This window comes from Dipodomys spectabilis, unplaced genomic scaffold (genome assembly GCF_019054845.1).
Source record: "Dipodomys spectabilis isolate Male_0828 unplaced genomic scaffold, ASM1905484v1 ptg000347l, whole genome shotgun sequence".
NCBI classification, from domain to species: domain Eukaryota; kingdom Metazoa; phylum Chordata; class Mammalia; order Rodentia; family Heteromyidae; genus Dipodomys; species Dipodomys spectabilis.
Genome location: NW_024871024.1, coordinates 427515 through 449266, shown reverse-complemented (window position 1 = coordinate 449266; position 21752 = coordinate 427515). Strand labels below are relative to the sequence as shown.

At 39.3% G+C, this 21752-nt stretch overlaps 1 protein-coding gene across 2 annotated transcripts in view; it reads left to right on the top strand.

Annotated features, from left to right (window-relative positions):
- Positions 1–7908: 7908 nt before the first annotated feature.
- Positions 7909–21752, top strand: part of Mbnl3 (muscleblind like splicing regulator 3) — a 116296-nt gene continuing 102452 nt past the window's right edge. Inside the window, exon 1 of one of the 2 annotated variants that reach the window (XM_042665798.1) lies at positions 7909–8147. The gene's annotated coding sequence lies outside the window, so the exon portion shown is untranslated. The remainder of the gene's footprint in view (positions 8148–21752) is intronic. The other variant, XM_042665799.1, reaches the window with a different exon arrangement.

Sequence of the window (21752 nt, the reverse complement as noted above, 5' to 3'; positions counted from 1 at the left end):
CCAAATCTCTCACAACTCCCCACTCCAAAAGGGAACAGAATTCTTGAGCCTGGAGGCTCCTTTGGAGATTTGATAAGGAACAGCTGAAGTGTGACTAATCTTATTTCCCAAAAGTAAAAGGAAGATTTGCCAAATTAACCCTGCAGTCTGACTATAGTCAGGCAACTTGTCTCTTCACAAGTCAGCTTGCATGTGTACTTCTGAATCTGCAATACCTCCACCTTCTCTCACTGCCATAGTTAAGTACCAGACTCTACACAGTGTTTTCCAAACCTATTATGTAATGGGGCGGAGAATGTAACTTGGGGGTAGAGCACTTGTCTAGCATGCAGAAGGCCCAACACAACCAAAACATAAACATAAACAAAAACAAAAACAAAAAAACATATGTATCCCCACAATACATGCTTCAAGGAAAACAATAGTATTGTCTTCCTTTTATTTCAGAGGAAATCTCGAGAAACAAAAGCATGTTGCCCAAAGTCATTAAAACAGCAATGGCAATAGATAGATTTAGCTTCCTGTCTATTCTCTGCATTTAGGCATTAATACTCAGTTTTATCCCTAGTTTTATGATTTGAAGCATTCATTCATACTGATATTACATTCACAATATCTTGAATTGCAAATACAATGTGATTGTTAGTGTAGGACTATGTTGAATGAGGGTGGGGCCATGTTTTAGGATGATTAAAAGGTATCAACAAATGAAAAAGAAGGGGGGGAGGGAGGGAGAAAAGGAGGAAGTAGAGAAAATAGAGAGAGGGAGAGGTAAGAGAAAAGAGAGAAAGAAAGGAAGGAAGGAAAGAAGGAAGAAGAAGGGAAGGGAAGAAAGGAAAGAAAGAAAAAAGAAAAAAAGAAAAAGAAAGAAAGAGAAAGAAGAAAGAAAAGAGAGAAAGAAAAAAGAAAGCTGTAAAAGCTGTAAAATTAGGTCATTTGAAAAACAGATTAAATTCTCCATCAAAATATTTATGCCTCCTGTTTAGTAGTGTCTTACTGACAGATTACCAAAATGATCAAATAAACAACATAATATCCCCCACATTAACTACTTCAAATATTACAATCATTCAGCTGTCCTGATCATTATCCTTATCAATATATAAGGAGAATATAATTTTCATTGTAACCTTTCATTAATTTTATTTCGTATACATGTTTCTGTTGTCTTATTTACAGTATTTAGTTTCATTATATTAATATATAATTTCCATTTGATTGAATATTCAGGCTGTTTTAAAGGTTATTATTTAATACATTTAACCTTTCTCTTCTTTGAATTATTTGACTTAGCATAATTTCCATGATCATAATTGTGGGTGTGAGACTATGAACATTTTTATGATTCTTGACTCAGTTTGCGATCATCAACTGGAATGAACCTGTTCTTCCAGGGCCTGTATAACACTAGGTTTTGTAAATTGCTGTTTTTGGCAAGTTAATTAGTATCAAATAGTGTCTTTTAGTCATATACATTTAACTATAAACTAACACATTATTACAAATTTTTGAAATATCTTCATTTGTATCTGGCTCCATTTATAAATCAATGTCTGAAAAAGTATTATGTTCATACTGTTGGTGTTCATGCATACAATTTATTCATGTTTTTCTTAATTTTTTCATTAAGGTATCACCTCATTTTTCTTACCATTCTTACATATGTTGGTTTATTTCCAAATATGTTCACACTTTCTGCAGTTAATGTAGTACTTTTTCTCCTTATTTGTTAGCTTAAAGTAGGCAATTTATTGTTATTCAAAGACTAGTTATCTTATGTTGAATTTTGTGACTTTGCCAAACTGTAGCTATGTCTAATCTCTTTCAGTGAATTCTGTGGCTTTTCTAGGTACACAATAATGTTGTCTAAAACTTCTCTACTTCAGGTTTGAGGGGGGTGAAACTCCTCTGAATGACACTATAATAATGAAAACAGATGATTATACTTGTCCAAACCTATACAATATGCAATACCAAGAAAGAACTCAACCATAAATTATGGATTGGATGATCGTGATAGGTGATGAAGGTTCATCAGTAGTAACAATGTACCATTCTGATGGAGGATGTTAATAAATGGCAGAAGCAGTGCATGTGTTGTCATGGTTATATGGGGAATCTCCATGTTTTCCTCAATCTTGCTTTGGATATAAACTGCCTCTAAACATTTTTAATGAAAGGTTCTCTACTTGTAGATTTTCTGCTATAATATTTGTTACCACATTATTTTTGTGCCTTATTACCAAAACAGGAATTTCTCAGGAACACTAAGCTTATAAATGACTAAAAGCACTCTCATTTTTTTTTAATAGGAACTGATGTTATTTCCAACAGGGAGACCGTTTGTTTTTTGAATATTCTTTATCATTAAACATCCAGTTCAATCTGGGCGCCAATGGCTTACACCTGTAACCCTAGCTACTCAGTAGACTAAGATCTGAGAATTGTGGTTCAAAACCAATCAGGGCAGGAAAGTCCGGGAGATTCATTTCCAATAAAACCCACCAGAAAAACGGAAGTGGTGCTATGGCTCAAGTGGTAGAGCGCCAGTCATGAGCTTGAAGAGCTGAGGGACAATGCTCAGGCCCAGGGTTCAAGCCCTATGACCACTTGAAAGCATGGCCTAGTGGTTCGTGTCTGAAATCTCACTTGAGGGGCTGAGGCAGTGAAGTGGTAAGATTGTGAGGTGGCAAAGAGTGAGCTTATGCAAAGCCAGCTTGGGCTATCTGGGGATACTATGTCTCAAACAAATTGCAAGTCTCTATTCTAGATGTCAACCTAAATAGGAAATAGATTTTATCAATAGCCTTTATTTTAATTTGCATTAGCTAAAATGATCATACATTTTAAAATAATGTTGATAACTTTGGTTGAAGTTATCTTTAAATTGTTGAGCTAAACAATACTTGATCCATCTTAAAATTGTTGCAATAAATATCTATATTTTATTTGTTAATTGTAGTGAAAGTGCTCACATGAATGAGATACATTATGGTATACTATGTGGAGCAAGTATCTGAGTTCAAATCCAACTGGACCTGTACTATTTTGTTCTAATGTCAGTACTGGGGTTTGAATTTAGGGCCTTAGACTCTTGTTTGGCTTTTTCTGCTTAAGGCTTGACACTCTACCACTTGAGCCAAATCTCCACTTCCTTGCTACTAGTTTTATTTTGTATTTTGGAGTCATAAACTGTGGGCCTTGTCATAGAAGGAAACTGATGTAGAATCCTTGCTCTGATATTTAATTGTTAGTTACTTTGGACAACTTCAATTTACCTGTTTTCAACATAGGGACATAAAACTACTTGCCTGATTAGGGATTATGGGAGAATGAAAAGAGCTAATGCCAGCCTGATCTGTAGTATTTCTACAATAAGTGGTTGCTGTTATAATTACCTATTTCAAAATATTGATAGGCTTAAAAATAACACCCCTACCTTTTGTTTTATTCTCATATTTTTGCTTGTTTTTAATCTGTATCATGCTTAGCACATTTTCCTTTGAGGATAATTTGAAGAAATATTCACTTTTCAGTAATCAAAGGTAATTTGTGTAATATGCATTTCAAAGGCTGGGGGAGATAGAAATCTTACAAATCCATCAGGTCTCAATGTGTTTTGGAAGATGTGATTTTTAAATATTTGTCTTGTCTTTGTGTTTATTAGAATATATCCAGATGAGTCTGATAATTTTGTCTAAGTGAAAAAAATGAGTTTCAGAAATGTTTTCTGCAACCTGAGGATTGTTGATCAATTTATTATCTATGCTTGAAATTATTTCTGCCCTTCCTGAGTTGCTACTTGGCCTTATCTTTTCTTTGGCAAGAAATATAGTCTGCTCCATTTTACAAAGGGGTTACCTTGGAAGCCAACATTTATTTGATTTCCCAAACATTCTAAACAAACACATTCTAGTTTTGTTGGCTTTTTTTTTTTCTTTAGTTGGAACCTTTGTGTCACCCCCAATTCCCAACTCAGAATGAAAAATACTTTTCAGGAATGAATGAATTATGAATAATGAGTGTAGCTCTTCAACCAACCCCCCCACCCCCCGCCAGAGATTTCTTTCTGACATGTCCACAAGTGCCACTTGAAGAACACAGAATTTGCACATATCTTTATTGCTTATAGTAGGAGGTTAGTGAGGAGAATTCCACATAGTTAAAAGACGAGGGAGAGATAGCTCACTGTTTGTATATTCTGTGGTCCTTCCTATGTGTCCAATAGCATGGACTGATTCAGAGAGTTATAAATGTATTGTACAGTTTAGCAGAGGAATAAAAAAAAGATAGTTATAATAGGATACAATGAGAGTACCTTCCAAAAATCCCTAAAACCATGGTGCAATGATACATGAGAGAATTTAACTTTTTACTTATCCAGTATCTTTAAAGATGCAGCAAAATTTGTTTGGTGGTGGATTACAATAATCCCTTTGTGACTAACCCATTACATAACTTTTAGAATTCTTTCCTGCAGCAGTCAAAGTTAATTATATTTTATTAGGTGAACATTCTACTTCAGAAGTTGCCCCATCTTTCTGCAGTCTTAGCTCTGCCTGTTTGAATGTATAGAAGGGGTCCAGTCCATGCTGCAAAACCTAGTTAGAACTTGGAAAAAATGTTCTCAGGGTATATTTAAATGTTTACTTTTATACTTCTACTTGACTGGCTGGGATGGAGGGACAGAATTGAAATTTTAAATGTAAGTGTTGTGAGACACTGACCTTTGAAGATGTCTCAGGAAAGTGGTTCTGAAATGAACCACAAATGCCATGGAGGAACAAGTGTTAAGCACAGAGAGACTATAATGTACATATATTATGGTAAGAACTCATCTAGCCTAGCAGTACACAAACTCATTTATTTCATGTGCCGTGCCCCCAATCATATCCAAGAAGAACAGAGAGAAGATGTTGGGTAGTTTTGACCACTCTACTAAAGTGGAAAGTAATTCTAAGGTGAGTCCTCCTCCCAGAGCAAATAGGCCCCTTTAAAATGCCGAGAGGAGGGAACAGCAATTTTCTAGCAGCTTTGAAAATACTTTGCAGTGGCTGAGAAGCATAGAAATTTGCTTGGCTTTATTTGTGGAGGTCATGCCACCCTGGATAAAAAGGAAGACAGTTTAGCAGTGGAAAATTTGTTTGTAAGGTTACTCTCCCCTCATATAAGAGAGACAGAATAATCAAGTCTCATTTGTACTTTTCACTGGCTCATAATTTCAAGCAGGAGACAATGTTGAAGCTACAGCTTCTTGAGTGAGCCAGTTGACTGATGTATGCCTCATGTGTATGATCAGTTATTTCAGAAATATAAGAAAAGTAAAATCCAGCCAGTTTGTGTGGTGTTAGGGAATCCTCATGAGTTTCACAGGAGATGAGGCTCACAGTAGTGGGAAGAGGTAAAGCTGTGATAAGAGTTCCTCATTTGTTAGATCATTGAGTGTAAAGTTATATAATTTGGCCTTGCCCTTGTCTCCTGCAGTTGCCAAAACCTCCTACGTTTAGCTGTAAAGAGTTCTGGGACTGCCAAAGCTACTTCCTATAGGTCACCCAAATTTAACTTTTATAGTAGTGCAGAGAATCTGGGAGGAGTGAAAGGGGGTGGGGAGAAGTAGTTAGGAATAAATGAGATAAATAGCAATGATTGTTTCATTCAACTTATCCTGGGATTCTATCCATTCTATTCGAAGTGGCAAGCACTGTCTCTGCACATTGGCCTGATGACTTTCTTAATTCTTGCCAAATAGCACTGGGGATTTTCTCAATTATTTGAAGTGCAGTTGGTGACCAGTCTTGTCCTCTCAACTATTCTTCTCCTACTCCTATTATTTTGCATGTAACGGACAGAGGTAGATTTCTTTCCCAAAATTAGCTCGGAAATTCGATTTGGATCACTCCAAGAGAATGAAAAAGTATCATTCGCCTGAAGAATTCCCTCCACTCTTCAACGGAGCTGCTGCTTAAGCAAGTACTGCAATGTTTTAGATAGTGTAGACTTGGTCCCTGGGTAAAACGGCTGATTGCACAAAAGCAGCCATGAATTGTTATCAGCTTGTCACTGAATATCTGGCATATGTGTGCATTATCAACTACAATTGTTCTCCTAAAATTAAATAAAAGCACGTGTTTATTTTTGTGGGGCTCCAATTAGGGGACAGCTGGTGCTCCTATTACACTTGCATTAAATTGAAACTTGTAATTTAGCCATCCAGATGCACACTTCATTAATCAAAACATACATCGCGTTTGCGTTGTTCGTTTTCCATTCAGAAGTATCTGGAACCTTACCTCGGGGCTCCTTGTACTCACAAACGGCGGGGTGAATAATGAGAAGTATTTCCACTGACCAGTATTTTCCTCTCTGAAGTTGTTAGAGAGAAGGAAATAAGGCATTGGGGGACACTTACGGGAGGGAAAGGATGCAGGAAGGCAGCTGGTGAGTACTTACTGGTTTAAGTTACATTAAGTTGATCGTTATTGACTATTTGGGAAAGATCGATTGCACCTCACCTGTCTGTGAAGTGTCTTCAGACTTTCAGCCTTTGAGCCAGGCTGCCTCGCTCATTGGCCCTTCAGTTCCAGAAGCTTTCGAAACTTTGCGCCCTCGCTTCCTCCCCTCTCCCCATCCCCGGATGTGTACGCACTGCGCTCGTTTTCGCTTTTGTATAACCTGATCGTTATGATTCATCCCTGTTCTCTTAATAGTGTAATGACAAAAGGGCATTCATAGCGGGGACTGGGTCGTTGTGTTTAGGGGGAGCTTTGGTGCAACACACACACAACACACACACACACACACACACACACACACACACACACTCCATGAGAATACAGCCCGCCGCGTTGTACTCTTCCAAACCATGCACGAATGAACGAATCACACAAAGACTATAAATTCACCACGAATCAGCGCCCTGCAGGACGAAAGTGCCCGCACTTGGAGCTCGATCAGGAGCTCGACTTTTTGGCGCTCTTTGGGAGCAGGCAGAGGGGAGGTGGAGGACGAAGTCTTTGGGTAGGTTCGGGGATCTGAGTTATTCCGATCATCCCCCTCCCCCCTCCCCCCAACTAAGTCGGAGCTGAGAACTACGTTCTGAGGCTGGTGAGGTGTGGTGGCGGCGTTAGGGAGTGTATTGCGCTACCTGGCCAGGCGGGGCGGGTCAGGATGATCGTGGGCGGGTGCGGGAGCTTCTTCAAAGTCAGGCGTTTGCCGCTGCCCGCGCCGCACACGTCCCCACACTGGCTGGCAGACTTTCGCGGGACTTGCTAGGTTTTGGCGCCTTCACGCCCCTCTCTAGCGCGCGCCCTGAGTGTCAAGCGCGGGGCATGGAGGGACCCAGCTGCCCGGGTGGGCGGACTCTGGCGGTGGCAGGACAGTGGTGGTGGTGGTGTAGGGGGGGGTGCATCTGGTGATGGGTCTCGGGCGGGGTTGAGGGTACGCCTTTAGTTAGGGCCGGGCAGGGTTGGGGCCGGAGTTGCCATGACAATCACTAGCCTGGGCGGGAGCCCCACACCCGCCCTCAGCGAGAGAGCTGGGGCGCTCTGAGGTGTGCTCCAAGTGGACTGAACCAAGAGGACGGGGGGGGGGGAGGGCTAACTCGCCTCCCCGTCCCCTCCCCCAGGCCACAGCATGCCCTAGCCACCGGGGGCCCCTTGGATGGGGGGGGGTTTACGGAGGGGAGAAGAAAATATTCTTTCCTTTCATTCTGATAGGACGCTTACAACCAAAAAAAAAAAAAAAGGCACAGGGGTGACCCAAGGGTGAGGATAGTACAGGGATTTTTCTCACCTCCATTCAGGAGTCCCAGTGTGTGTTGTTTCCAGACTTGACATTTTCCACCCCGTGGGCGGTGGGACTTGGAGTCCCGGTAGCAAGTCCCAGCCCTAAACTTGTGGAGGTGGGGCGGGCTTTAATTTGCTTATATCTAATGATTGCAGGAACCTCGCTTTAAAATGGCGGCATTCCGGGTACACCCCTGCTAAAGGCGCTCCCGCCACCGGGGCCACCTCGCCACAGCGCTGTTCTTGCTTCTACCGCTAACAGATGGCATGTGCCACTGCTGCCCCTGCCGCTGCCGCTGCCCCTGCCGCTGTCGCTGAGAGCTGGGCGCCTTAAGCCTCCGGCTTTGCGCTGAGCAGCTTAAGGTAAGGCTGGAGATGAGTTTGGGGTTCTGAGACGCTGCACACATGCAATGCGTTCGGAACTTTATTTTCTTACAAAATGGCAAAGAGAAAACTGATCCTGCAACTTGTTGCGATTTCTTCTCCCCCCCCCCCCCCAGCCTTGACCTTCCTCCTTCTCCGCCTTCTCCTCCTTCTCTTTCCTACCTTCTTTCTTCTTTTCTTTTTTGCTTTTTTTTTTGTAGGGCTTCGTTTTCAATTTAAGAGAACTTGCATGGCGTGTCATGCGCAAATGCTTTCAATAATTCATTTTCCATTTCCATAAGATAGCGTGAGCATGGACCACAGCTCCCGCTGCAGAACTGCGTCTCTTCCCGCCCTGGGTCTACACATTCGGGCCGCTTGCTTTTACCCCTCTGACTGAAAGGTGTTAGAATAGTAGATTTTACAAAAGTATGAAAACGAAACTTTTGTTAACACTTACACAATAGCCTTTTTTTTTTTTTAAGGAATAGGGAAGAACATGAAATTAAACGCAAACTAGTAATGAAAGTTGGCATTTATGTGATTCATCTATGTAGTTTTTTTTTTCGTGAACGAGTATGGCAGACCTACTGTGTGTTTTTCTGGATATTGTCTATTGATTGCTATATAGACATAGGATACACAAATTTATGGATGGTCTAATGAAAGTAATATGTTGTAAAAGACTTCTTTTCTCCCGGATGTTCTTAAATTACTGTTTGTAAGTTGCTAAATTGCTTGGATCCTCACAGCCTCTCCATATGGACTGCACAAGAAAACATCAATTAAGCCTAGGGCAAGATTTAATGTTTGAAATGATTGTTAATTTTTCACTATACTGGCTCTCCATACAATTAACAAATCCATCAGTGATTACTGATATAATAGTTGCAAAGTAGATTGTGGCTATAAACATACATATGAGTAGACTTCAGTGCTTACAACAGTTCATCACAGCTCTCACACTCCCCTATGAAAGGCATGTTGACAATGAGACTTGCTACAGACTATGCATCTTCATGATTATGTTCACATGGCCTCTTTGGCCAAAGGAAATTTGCCCCTTTAATGTTTAAATACTAGAGTAATTACAATTTTGGATTTTTTTACATTTCAATGAGTTTCACAATGATATTTTCATAGATGTATATAAAATACTTTCAACATATTGATCCCCTCAACTGGCTCTTCAGTTGAGCCAGTTCAGACCAGCGTTCACTGGTCTTCTTTTATTCCTAAATAATTCCTTTTCTACTTTCAAGTCTTTAAAATTTTTTTGAACTTGAAATAGTTATAAGAAAGGCTCCAAACAGCCTAAATAGATTTCTACTATGGCTCCAATACTGTTCTACCACTGTCCACTTGTTACTTCTTCCAATGTACTACAAGCTTCCTGGCTGGCTGATATAACTAGGAACAACTTTAGTAGGTGTCTAGAAGCAGCTGGAGGGGTTTTGTTTGTACCTACTGGGGTACAGTGAAGTTTGTCTGCCTAAGAACTGTAGTCTACCTATAAACAAAGAACTCAGCTGCATTATACAGGAAAGTACTGCGTAGTAATATCACATCACCTTTTCAGGTGCTTATTCAAAGAAGCAAGTGGCAATTGATGCAGGGAGAATTGCCTGGAAATTCCTACAATTAGAGCAATAGATACATTTTTTGCAAAAGGAGAAGGACAGAAAGCAACTTCTCCCACTTTTTAGTAGTTATATTGTTTGACACTACTTCTGTATACTTTGTGGTTCAGTCTGCTGTTTTGCTGCTGAATGACTTGGGACAACTCTCTCTCTCTCTCTCTCTTTTTTTTTTTTTACTGAAAATAATAAATCTTGAGACCAGAGTAGACAATGCTAAACTGCTGTCACTGACTAGGAGAAAATGTTCACAACGCACTGTTGCTTCATATAGGGAAATACATGTAACTATGAATGAGAGGCTGTCAGAAATAAATATTTTGAGAATTAACACTGCTAAACTACAAGTGGTGACTATATATTTTGTTCTACTCCTAAGAGATAGTTCATTTCTATGATTTCCTTTACTGTTTATTGTGTGTGTGTGTGTGTGTGTGTGTGTGTGCACGTGCATATGCACGTTTATGTATGTGTGCTAGTACAAGGGTTTAAACCCAAGTCTTTGGTGCCATCTCTTAGTGTTTTCACTCAAGGCTGGCACTCTACCACTTGAAGAACACCCTTTTTTGTTGGTTAATTGGAAATAAGAGTCTTAAGGACTTTTCTGCCTGAGCTGTCTTTGAACTATGATCCTCAGATCTCACCCTGCCTGGCTTCTTTGGTGCTTTAAAGACTCCTAATGACTCCCACAACTATTATAAAGTAGCTTTCCCCCCCTAACTGTCTACTCTAGGCATTTCACAAGAGCTAGTAGCCAAAATAGCTTTGGTATTCCCTCGTACCATCTCATGCCTAAATAATGTTTTATACAAAGTGCGTGTGTAATAAATGTTGAATTAAAAAAGAAAAAATGGATAGCTGATAAACTCACAGGAGAGTCAATTTCATGAACAAGTTTTCATTTCAGTAGAAGATGTGTCCATGCACTTGCAAGAACCTAAACATGTAGATTAGAATGTGCATTCTCCTGATTGCCTGCACTTTACCAGCCTTAAATGGGTTCTCTCACTATTTTTCAGGCACTTGTCTAAGTTATCCTTTTAACCAGTAGGTGGATTATTATCTGTTCAGAAATAAAAAAGTAAAACACAGCTTGGAAATAAAAAAAAAGTTTTGTCGGCCAGGTACTGGTGGCTCATGCCTGTAATCCTAGCTACTCAAGAGGCTGAGAGCTGAGGATCACAGTTCAAAACCAGCCAGGGCAGGAAAGTCAGCAAGACTCTTCTCTCTAATAAACTATTCAGAAAAGCTGAAAGTGGTACTGTGACTCAAGTGGTAGAGCACTGGCCTTGAGCAAAGAAGCTCAGGAACAGAGCTTAGGCCCAGAGTTCAAGCCCCCAGGACTGGCAAAGAAAGAAAGAAAGAAAGAAAGAAAGAAAGAAAGAAAGAAAGAAAGAAAGAAAGAAAGGAAGGAAGGAAGGAAGGAAGGAAGGAAGGAAGGAAGGAAGGAAGGAAGGAAGGAAGGAAGGAAGGAAAAAAAGAAAGATTTTGTCTTTTTGAGTGGCTGTATTCTTGCTGGAACAGTGACAGTCTCTCGGCTGTTGTGCAGATGTTGACAATATTGTTTGAAGTACAATTCTATTTGGTTTTCCTCTCAGCTGTCTTTATGTGTGAGGGCAGAGGAGGAGGGATGGGAAGACAGGAGAAGCTCCAGACTGATAACGTTTTACATTCATAAAATTTTACACTCACCTTGCTCATAGTACAATAAGTTTGGGAAGGTGGCAAAATTTCTCTCTTTTGAAATAAATTGTATTCGTTGATAGGGCTGCAAACAGGGATTGGGTCAGAGCAGACCAGAATAAGTTATAGTACATGCTTACCAAGTAATTTGGTCCTTTAATTAAAGTAACATAATGGCCACTGCCATGTTTAAAAGATCAAGTGGCTGAGCAAGATGTAAACCACACTCACCTTTACTTTTACCAAGGCACTTCTGTGCTGCTGAGTTTTCTCTTTTGTTGTTGTTATTATTGATTTGTTTGAGACAGAGTCTTTCTTGCTTTGAAGCCTAAGCTACATGCAGATTGGTGATCCCTCTTCCTTTGCCTCCCAGACTGCTGGGATTACAGGGATGTGACACTGTGTCCAACTGTTGAGTTTTCCTATAACAATGTCTACTAAATTGAAAAGATGGATTTTTACCATTATAAATGTATGCAATGTCAAGAAAATAGTGATGAGAAATGATGTGTCTCTATGAGAATTTTTTGGCCTCTGTCAAGTATGGCAGAGGTCTGTTCCTTGAAAAACCCAGAAAGAAACCTGGGCTTCACATAAAATGAGGTGGATATATTCCTTCTAAGAGAATAATAAAGCAGGTAGTTTAATTGTCAACAAAAAATATATAAATTATGACCTGGAAAAAAGCCATTTGACCTATATTAATGTCAGCTTTTAGATCTAAAGGTAACTTACCAGTGATGTAGCATCTTGCTCTTTTGCATGATTGCATATTGTCTCGAGGTAGCCAAGACAAAGTTGGAAATGCAACTGTAAAGATGAGGATAAATGAGGTATCAATTACTTTATCAGCTGGTGATGACATTCACATGACCTGAAGGGATGAGAAAATATTTTTTAGGCTATTGTGGTAAAGGCACAGTGTAAATCCATCATTTTGTTCTACTTGGTATGAATTCCAGTAACAGTGTTTTAAAAAGATTGATGGGTCAAATAACACAGGAAGCAGACCTTTCTATTTATTTCAGAAATAAAGGGACTCTCACATTGTTTAGGAATATAGACACAAACACATACATGTACATGAGTTCACAATTTGATGGTTAATTTAGACTAATTTTGATAGCCATCAATTGATTTTTCTCTGGAAAAATAAAAATATGCCTATTTTTTTTTTTTGTACAGCATTTCTCTAATTCTGAGAATAAAGAAAGTGGACCGAAAAAACAACAACCCTATAATACATATTATCTCTCTGATGCTCAGGAAAAGAGCTGACGTTCTTAACGCTTCAGGAAAAGGATGCATTGTTTAGAATTCAAGAGGAAGCATGAATGAAGGGAGGCTGGATTTAAATCTCTGTATGGTGGGGGTTATCTAGATTACATGTTCATCTGTGGTGTATGGATCCATATGGTTAATATAAGTATATACATATTCCATATATATATACATATATATATATATATATATATATATATATATATAGTAGTTTGCAAGAATCATAGCAATCCTAGAACTCCTTAATTTTTTTTGAGACAAGACCTTGCTATGTTGCCTAAGATGGTCTTGAACTCCTGGGCTCATCCTACTGCCTGAGACCACTAAATAGCTGGGACTACAGGGACATACTATCATACTCATTTTCCCAGAACTCTATTTAACAACCATGAAAAGAAAGAGTTAATGGGGAATGGGAGCCTGATTAAAGAATTGAGTCAATTTCTTGTGCTTGTTAAATGTTATGTCCACTCTGAAGTCCTTCTTGCATCAACATTAACTTGGCTCATGCGCAGAAGGAATGATTTGTTTCTGATGTTGGACAGGAGTTTGTTTTATGCCTGTACTGTGAGTGAACTTGAAAGGCTCAGAAAGAAATGGCCTCCAAGTGAGAAAAAGCAGTCAGGAGAAAAGGGCAATAGTTGGTACTAGAAACCTCCACCAGGCTATTTCATCTCCTTAGGCCATTCAAGCATTCTAGAGACTGATAGTTTACTGGTTCTAGTTTTCCATTTTGGCTTTGTGAAATAGGTCCAAAATTGTCCTCATCAGATTCTAGTGATTGTGAGCTTGGTAAGGTGGCCTACAACTTTGGTAGGAAATAAGAAAGATTTCTTTAGGTTCACTCAGGTGTCAGTGAATATACATCACTCTTCATTAGACAAGTTATTAAGACTCTTCACCTCTTATCACAATGCGTGTGATTCACAAAAAAAGTTTAAGTGGACTAAAGAGTAGAGCTATTTTTCTAATTTGTTCTCACATTTTTTTTGTGCTGGCCCTGAGGCTTGAACTTCAGGACCTGGGCACTATCCCAGAGCTATTGTGCTCCAGGCTAGTGCTCTACCACTTGAGCCATAGCTCTACTTCCAGCTTTTTGGTGGTTAATTGGAGACAAAAGTCTCATGGACTTTGCTGCCTGTGGCTGGCTTTGAACTGTGACCCTCAGATCTCAGCCTCCTGAATAGGGTTACAGGCATGAGCCACTGGCTCTCAGCTGTTCTCACATTTTATGAATATTCTTCCTGTGATTTCACATAGTGTTATTTCCAATTTGTGCTTACAAAAATACCAACCAATCAACAAGGCATTGACCACTGGAGTGAATGTCCTCTTAAGGGTGCCAGCAACAACTCTAAATAAGTTAAGGGAGAGATATACAGGCAATGGTAGCCTTTGGGCTGAGACCTTGAGAACTGGTCTGAAAGTCAGTTGGTACTTATCTATCACCCAAAATTGCACTCAGCATATGTCCTCAACTTCCCAGGGAAATGATTCTTCAACACAAAGTTATGTAGAAACACTTTTTTTTTTCAGTTGTGGGGCTTGAACTCATGGCCTGAGCACTGTCCCTGAGTTTTTTGCTCAATGCTAGAGCTCTACCACTTGAGCCACAGCTCTCCTTCTGGTTTTCTCATGGTTTCTTGGAGATAAAGAGTCTCAATGACTTTCCTGCCCCAGTTGCCTTCGAACTGGGATCCTCAGGTTCAGATCTCAGTCTGCTAAGTAGCTAGGATTTCAGATGTGAGCTACATGTACCTTGCGGAAACATTTATTTAAACTGCCTCACTGGATTAAAAAAAATTACAAAGAACAAAAGAAATGCTGTCATGTATAGTTTAGAAAGTGATCAAACCACAAAAATGAACACCCAAAATGATACTAGAAGCTATCTCATTTTCAGAAAGCTACTGATTGCCCGTTTACAAGCTGGATTTACATAGGTTTTTATTTGCTGAGATACAGGTATGAATAGTGTCTCATTTTACTGTATCCAGAAAGTGAAGTACACACAGTCAAAGAGACAAGCGCTGCCATTTCAGATGCTCTACAATCATGTCTTGTGCCCAGACGGATCTCAGCCTTAAGGTACAGCTTTCCTAGTTCCTAGTTCCTCCTTATGTATTATTATTATGTATATGTGAAAAAAAGGAAAAAAAGATGATATATTGAGGAGTGAAGGAGGACAGATGGCCTGTTAGAGAAAAAAATAAGAGTAAAAGAACTATTTCACCATTTGTTTTGCAGTCTTCAATCTTTATACAGGAAAAAGCAAAGCAAAACAAATATTCTATATAATATTAGCATAATATTAGCTTGGGCATATAATTCCTCAGGTATTTGCTTCACAAATGCAGAGTTTGAATGTACTGGATATTATTGATGCAACTTCTTTATTAAGACTGGAGTTATAATCTGGAAAAATAGACACGAAGTAGAAGGGAGACTTTTAGGAGAAAAGACAGGGGTCAAAGGATAGAGAGATGGGCAAAGAAAGGGTAATAGGAGAGGTGAATATAGCCAAAGTATAGGTATGAAAATGTCACAATGAAACCCACTATGTGGTACAATTAATATATGGTAATATAATTATTTTTTTAAAGAAAAGATGGATTCATGTATCATACAGTTGTTTTGCTGAGTTCTATTTAACATGTGCGGAGACACATTCAACAAGACCCATGGCATTGAGGTGGGGATTATGTTGCACCCCAGTACTCTAGCAAAGAGTTTGCATTTATCCTATTAAAAATAGTCACTCAATAAATGGCCCAATTGTGGGTACTATTTTGTTAAAGGGAACATTGCTATTTCTCAAAATTCTTGCTGTGTGTGATTGATGAAAGTCCCAAAGAACGAAGGCACATGTTTCTTTTCAGAAGTGGTTTTGAGAAAAAAACGTAAAAACTCCCAACTCATTTATGTTAACATCCTTCCCAAGTAACTGGACAGCAGTATAAAAAAAATCTTATTAGCTCATCCAGAAGTATGAAGTGAAACACAGTGTACATTATATAGTCATGTTTTATGTCTAAGGGCTTCAAAATATATAAAATCTTTGGAAGGAGGTGCTGGGAGGCTGAGCCTTTGTAATTTGATCTGTTTCATAAATACCTATAGCAGGGGCCACAGCTGCAAGCAGACTCTGTCAATAGTGCTATGGTAGGGGCTGGACTCATTCACAAGTCCCAGAAGGGAGAGCATTTGCAGAGAGAGAGTGAGTGTGCCCTTGTACTTTGGTGGGCATTTTGACTGACTGCCTACCTGTCTCTCTTCTATGTCTGAAAGAGGTAAACCTGGTTTTGTGGGGGTTTCATCTGGGGATATTGAGAAATGTTTTGACCTTATTAGTGAGCCACTCTCTCCAACTCTTCTGTAATTGAGAAGTTGGCAGCCTAGAGAAATGTGACCTGACCTGGTACTAGATTTTTCACATGTCTTGAAAAAGACTATCTCTTGTTATTTTTGAAGTGCAGTCATTATCTAGAATGTGATTCACTTTGAGAATTCTTATACTTGTGATGACATGGAGCTTGTATAAATCATTTTTGGATATGATGGTGGTGGTGGTGATGATGATGATGATGATAGGGTAGTGTGCAACTGTAAGAAGCTATTTTTTTTTGTGGGTCGTGGGGCTTGAATTCTGGTTTGGGCACTATTCCTCAGCTCTTCAGCTCAAGGCAAGTGCTCTACCGCTTGAGCCACAGCGCCACTTCGGTTTTCTAGTGGTTTATTGGAAATAAGAGTCTCATGGACTTTCCTGCCTGGGCTGGCTTTGAACCATGATCCTCAGATCTCAGCCTCCCGAGTAGCTAGGATTACAGGTGTGAGCCACCAGCACCCGGCAGAAGCTAAATTTTTGGGATACTATAGTCGACAAATGCTATCACTTACTAATCAGGTGCTTGAAAATTATGGTTTTCAATGTTTGCTATAAAAAAGGAGATGGCTAGGCTATCTAATGTCTGACTCTAAAGACTTTTCCCAAAGTGGTCTATTATTCTGGTATTCATTAAACTCCAGGGAAGTACAATAGTCTAAATGATTGACTGTGTGACCTGGGCTAAGTTCATGTTTTTTAAGCTTTTTTTTATTTTTAAAACTAGATCATATAATAGCCCTTGTCTTATATCTACATCCAAAAAATTGCATAACACTTTTTAGCCATCTAAGAAGACAATTCAGATAGAAACAGTCAGAAATGGTGACAAGCAGTGACAGGAAATGCTGGTCCCGTTCATAACTTAGAACCACAGCTGGCTGATTTGCTTTAAACTTCCTGTTTGAGGGCTATTTGGGTAAAAAAGTAGCTGTGTTTTCTATATAGAGTTTTCCCCCCTTTATTCTGTTAAGGCCACAGTAAATCTGTCACTGCCCTGCATGTTTTGTATATTTTATGGACTGTATCATGTGGTTTGAGTTTAATTTGGAAGGTACTGCTTTTACAATCAAGATCCTTCCCCCCTCCCAACACACACGTGCAGCTTTCGGGTCTGGGATTGCACAGGCCTTCAAAAGTATATGGCTTTATTTACACAATAGTGATTGCTGAGGAGGGCATTTCCTGCCAGTTAATGACTGGTTGGGAAGACCAACAGCCCAAGTCCAGGGAGAGACCATTCATTACACGTCACGAAGGGACCAGGCTGTTTTTCTCATGAAGTGGTGGAGAGAAAGTCAAACTGCATTCTGCCCTTTGAAGAGCCCACAGCAGCCAGAGAGCACAGCTAGCTATGGGGGTGGGGCATCATGGTATTGAGGATGGAGCTGCTTTTCCTGACCAGGGCACATACATTCTTTCCCATTGCCTGCCAAATTGGGACTTGCATGGGGGAGGGCATTTCCTTTAGGTTGATGGCCCACTAAACAGAAGTGAAATAACTCCTGCAAATGCTCAGCTCAGGAGGGTGTTACAGCTACTTTCACAACCTGTAAGATCACAGGCTCATGCTTCCTAATTGGTTGAATAACTGATCACCACTGAAATAGACAAACCTTAGAAAGGAGTGGAAAGACTATTTCAAGGTCACTTTAGCAAGATATATCTACATACTTACTCTATTTATAGGCAAATAATATACATGAAGAGCAGTTTACTTTGAGGGGGGCAGTACCTTTGAGGGCTGTAATATCAAACATGGAATCCTGACATTCCCAGGAAACGGTTTTGTTCTCCAGTGTAATTCTGGCCTGCTGCAAAGCAGCTGAGGTGTGAACAGTTTGGCATTAGTTTAGTGCAAAAGCAAAATTAGGATCAAGGTTGAGTTCACGTTCAGGAATCCCTGCCTTCCTGGCCTGTCCTTCATTGCTTTAACTCCCAAGTCTTCAATTTGCCAAATGGCTCAATGTTTATAGAAGGGAAATACAAGCTCTGAGTTCTTTTAAAAGGTACCTTTGCAAAAAGAAGATTGTGTTATGAACACACACACACACACACACACACACACACACACACACACACACACCCCACCCAGAAATTGGCTTGATCATTTACTTTGAAATTTTAATTTCTTTGCTATCTTCTAAGCTTGGAAGACTGGCAGAGTGGACCAGAGATCTAAAATAGAGGCAACCATTGAAGTGCAGACACCTGGATTTCTTCATATAATTGAGTAATCTGTCACATACACAACAAACCATATGTTAAGTTTCAGTTGTGAGTCTGGCAAAGTTCATTGTACACTTTCTAAATATTCTGTAATTCAATGATTGTCTGTTACCACCCATTCACAAAAGTGAAAAGATTTTTTTTGAAGTTTAAAAAACTCTACAAATAAACTGTTATAGTTGTTATTATTTGATGATTCCCTCAGGCAGATTTATAAGTACAAAAGGGATTGATGAACTAACTATATATATCAAACTGTGATTTATTTTTGAACCTTTGGCTGGTTCAGATTAAAGACAATATTTTATTTACAACTGATTTCAGACAAGGAGCCAATGAAGTTTTCTTTTTCTTTTTTTTTTTTGGATCCAGGCTTGGGGCCTGAACTCTGGGCCTGGGCACTGTCCCTCAGCTCTTCAGCTCAAGGCTAGTGCTCTACCACTTGAGCCACAGTGCCACTTCTGGCTTTTTCCTTTTTGCTTATGTGGTGCTGAGGAATCGAACCCAGGGCCTCAGGCATGCAAGGCAAGCGCTTTACCACTGAGCTACCTTCCCAGCCCCGCAATGAAGTTTTTCTAAGTAGATGTCCTATTGGCTTGAATATTAATACTGATTTGTAATTACCCGTGCAGGTACATTTAGACACTGATATAGAAACCTTAGAAATAATTTGTTCCATCAAGTTGAATATTTTCATTTTCTTGACACAATTATTTGTTTAGCAAGCCCTTGGTTTGAGATAAACTAAAAAGGTATTTCAAGCTGACATCAAAATCAAGTGAAGATTTGCCTTACTACACTGGGATTCAGCAGGATTACCTTGTTGTAGTACAAAAGTCTGTTTCTTCTTTCATTAGTCTTCAAGTAGCAGGCAATAATTCAGCACATAATGAATTCCATGTAGCAGGTTGTGATTAACATTCTGCTAAACAAAATTGCATAAAATAAGCAGCAAGCAAATATCAGAATGTGTCATCTAATAAGGTTAGACATTTTCGGCAAAACTTCTTTTGGTGGGTGGAAAGATGACAGAAAGTCTTGCTACATAACCTAGACTCCCTTCCAACACCTGCTCATCCTATGTCAAGTCTCCAGAGGGCTGGGAGTACAAGTATGTATCAGCATGCTTGTCTGAGACTTTTAATTCAAATCCACCATATGTACTGACTTAGTATGTAAAGTGTGCTTCTTACTGTTTGTTGTAGGCCAAAAAAATTAAAGCCAATGTTTTAATTCAAACTGGGTCAGACATACATATATTTCCTCTTCTTAATATTTTTTTGAAAGGAAGGTAATCAAGGGATGCTGGAAGCTTGGATGTTGACATACTGAGTGAGGTTGGTAAGTACCTTGATAGTTATGGGTCTGTTTCCACACATCAGTGATATTAGTGAGAATTATTCAAATAATGAAAACAACAGCCACAGAACAATTCTAATAATTGAGCTCATGAGTAGGAAACCAAAAGGATCTATTTCCCTAACTAGATATGAGATGAAGTACTGAACATAATCCACTAGGAGATTTGAATCGTCTTTAGAAGTCTGGACAGTGAATGTATATTCCTTTCAATTAAATGGTTTGTTGGAGGAGGAAAATATTGCTTTCTGGGATGCTATTGCATCTTCAGTAGGATCATAAGGATCTTGTCTTCAGTCTTGAGATGTCCCTGGCTGTGTTCCCAGCCATCCAGTGCTGTTAAATATCTTTGTGCGCTGAATGTGTGGAATTCATTCCCAAGGCCTCTTCCTGTGGGCTTCCTACAGAGCCCTAAAGCAGGGTTTCTTTTGCAACTCTGAGGACTTGAAATGCAATCAGGCTTTTCATCATAGTTATTTAATTGTTAAACTTAAGTTACTGAAAATAAAATATAATCTCAGCTCTAATGAGTTGGTAACTCAACTGTGATTATAAATGAGTTTGTAACTCCCTCTTCAGATATACCACATTTAAAACTTATTAAGAATAGCAAAAGACATACCAATCTAATGACTGTATAATTAGCAATCAACTTATGAAATGAGATGTAAAACAAATTAAGCACCATTATACAGTTACACCACCACCAAAATACCAACAAACTCTTAACACCACTATATACATTGCTCTATCGACAATGCTAAAAGGAAAACGGGATGGGTGAATTTGCATGTATTTCCGGATCCTGGGAGTGGCAGGGTTTCATTGTTTCTGGATTTGCCCAAGCCATATTTAGAAAGGGATAGTATGGAGCCAGGCTACCTTTGCCTATCTATTTCACCATAAGCCACATTTACAAAGTACCATAAAGTGGATTGAATGAGGCATTGGTTGTTTGTGAGTTATTCCAGTTTTGCAGTTGCAAGAAGCATGTAGTTGTTGTGTATTTAAGGGAAACAAAATGAGTCATTGTTTTGGGGTGTCAGCTACATGCTTCTCCTATGCCTTCAGGGGTTTGTTATGGAATACTTGGCAAATTAATAGTAAGAAATACACGCTATGTGAGAGTGTGCTAAAGCCAGTGAAACCCCCAAGCTATCATTCATTTCCTGCAGCATTCTAGCTTTTCTCTGGTTTGTGAACTGATATTGCAATCTGTTGTGAAATCTACCTTCCAATTCCATTTCAAACTTTAAGGTATACACAGAACTCAAAACCTATGATAGATGAGTTTGTTTGTTTATTGCGAGGGAAAATTTTCCTCAAGAGGTAATGAGACTGTGGGGACAAATTTCTTCTAGAATGGGGTGGTGGAGGCAGGAGAAGGGGAGAAAGAGATGAAAGATTTGCTACGCTTTGGCTTGGGTCATTCTTTATACCACATTCCTCATTTTTGTGGAACTCTATTGGCCAAGAGAAAGTTCAGATGTTGGTATTGCTGTTAGTAGAATCTTTCCTAACCAATGAGTGAGGATCACCACTTGGTCCCAGGAATCACAGCTGGTGATGGCTGAACATAAGGAAAACAGCTGGTGATGGCTCCTATTTTTCCTTATATTGGATAATAATTCAAACGAATCAGAGTAAAATCAAACCTCTTTTGAAAGAGTAGATTTTTTAAAAAGTGAAAATAAGTCATGTTTTCTTAAATCTCTAAATAAAATGAAGTCAATGCTTCTGTGTTATCAACGGTCCCTTTCTGATAAAGTCGGTGTGAGTCATGGTGCAGAGTTTAACCATGTAAGATGCTGGAGGTGGGAGATTTCCTTTGACACTTGCTGAAGCCAGGAGACCTGGCAGGGAGATCTTGGCTCTTGTAGCACTTGGGTGGCAAGAGAAAAGCCTTTATAAGTGTCTCACCTTTAGGAATGTATTTTACTTTTCAATCAATCTTAATATCTCCAGGCAGGAGTTTATATATAGGAATAAAATTTGAACCCCCATTTCCACACCCAATAAAAACGTCCTATAATA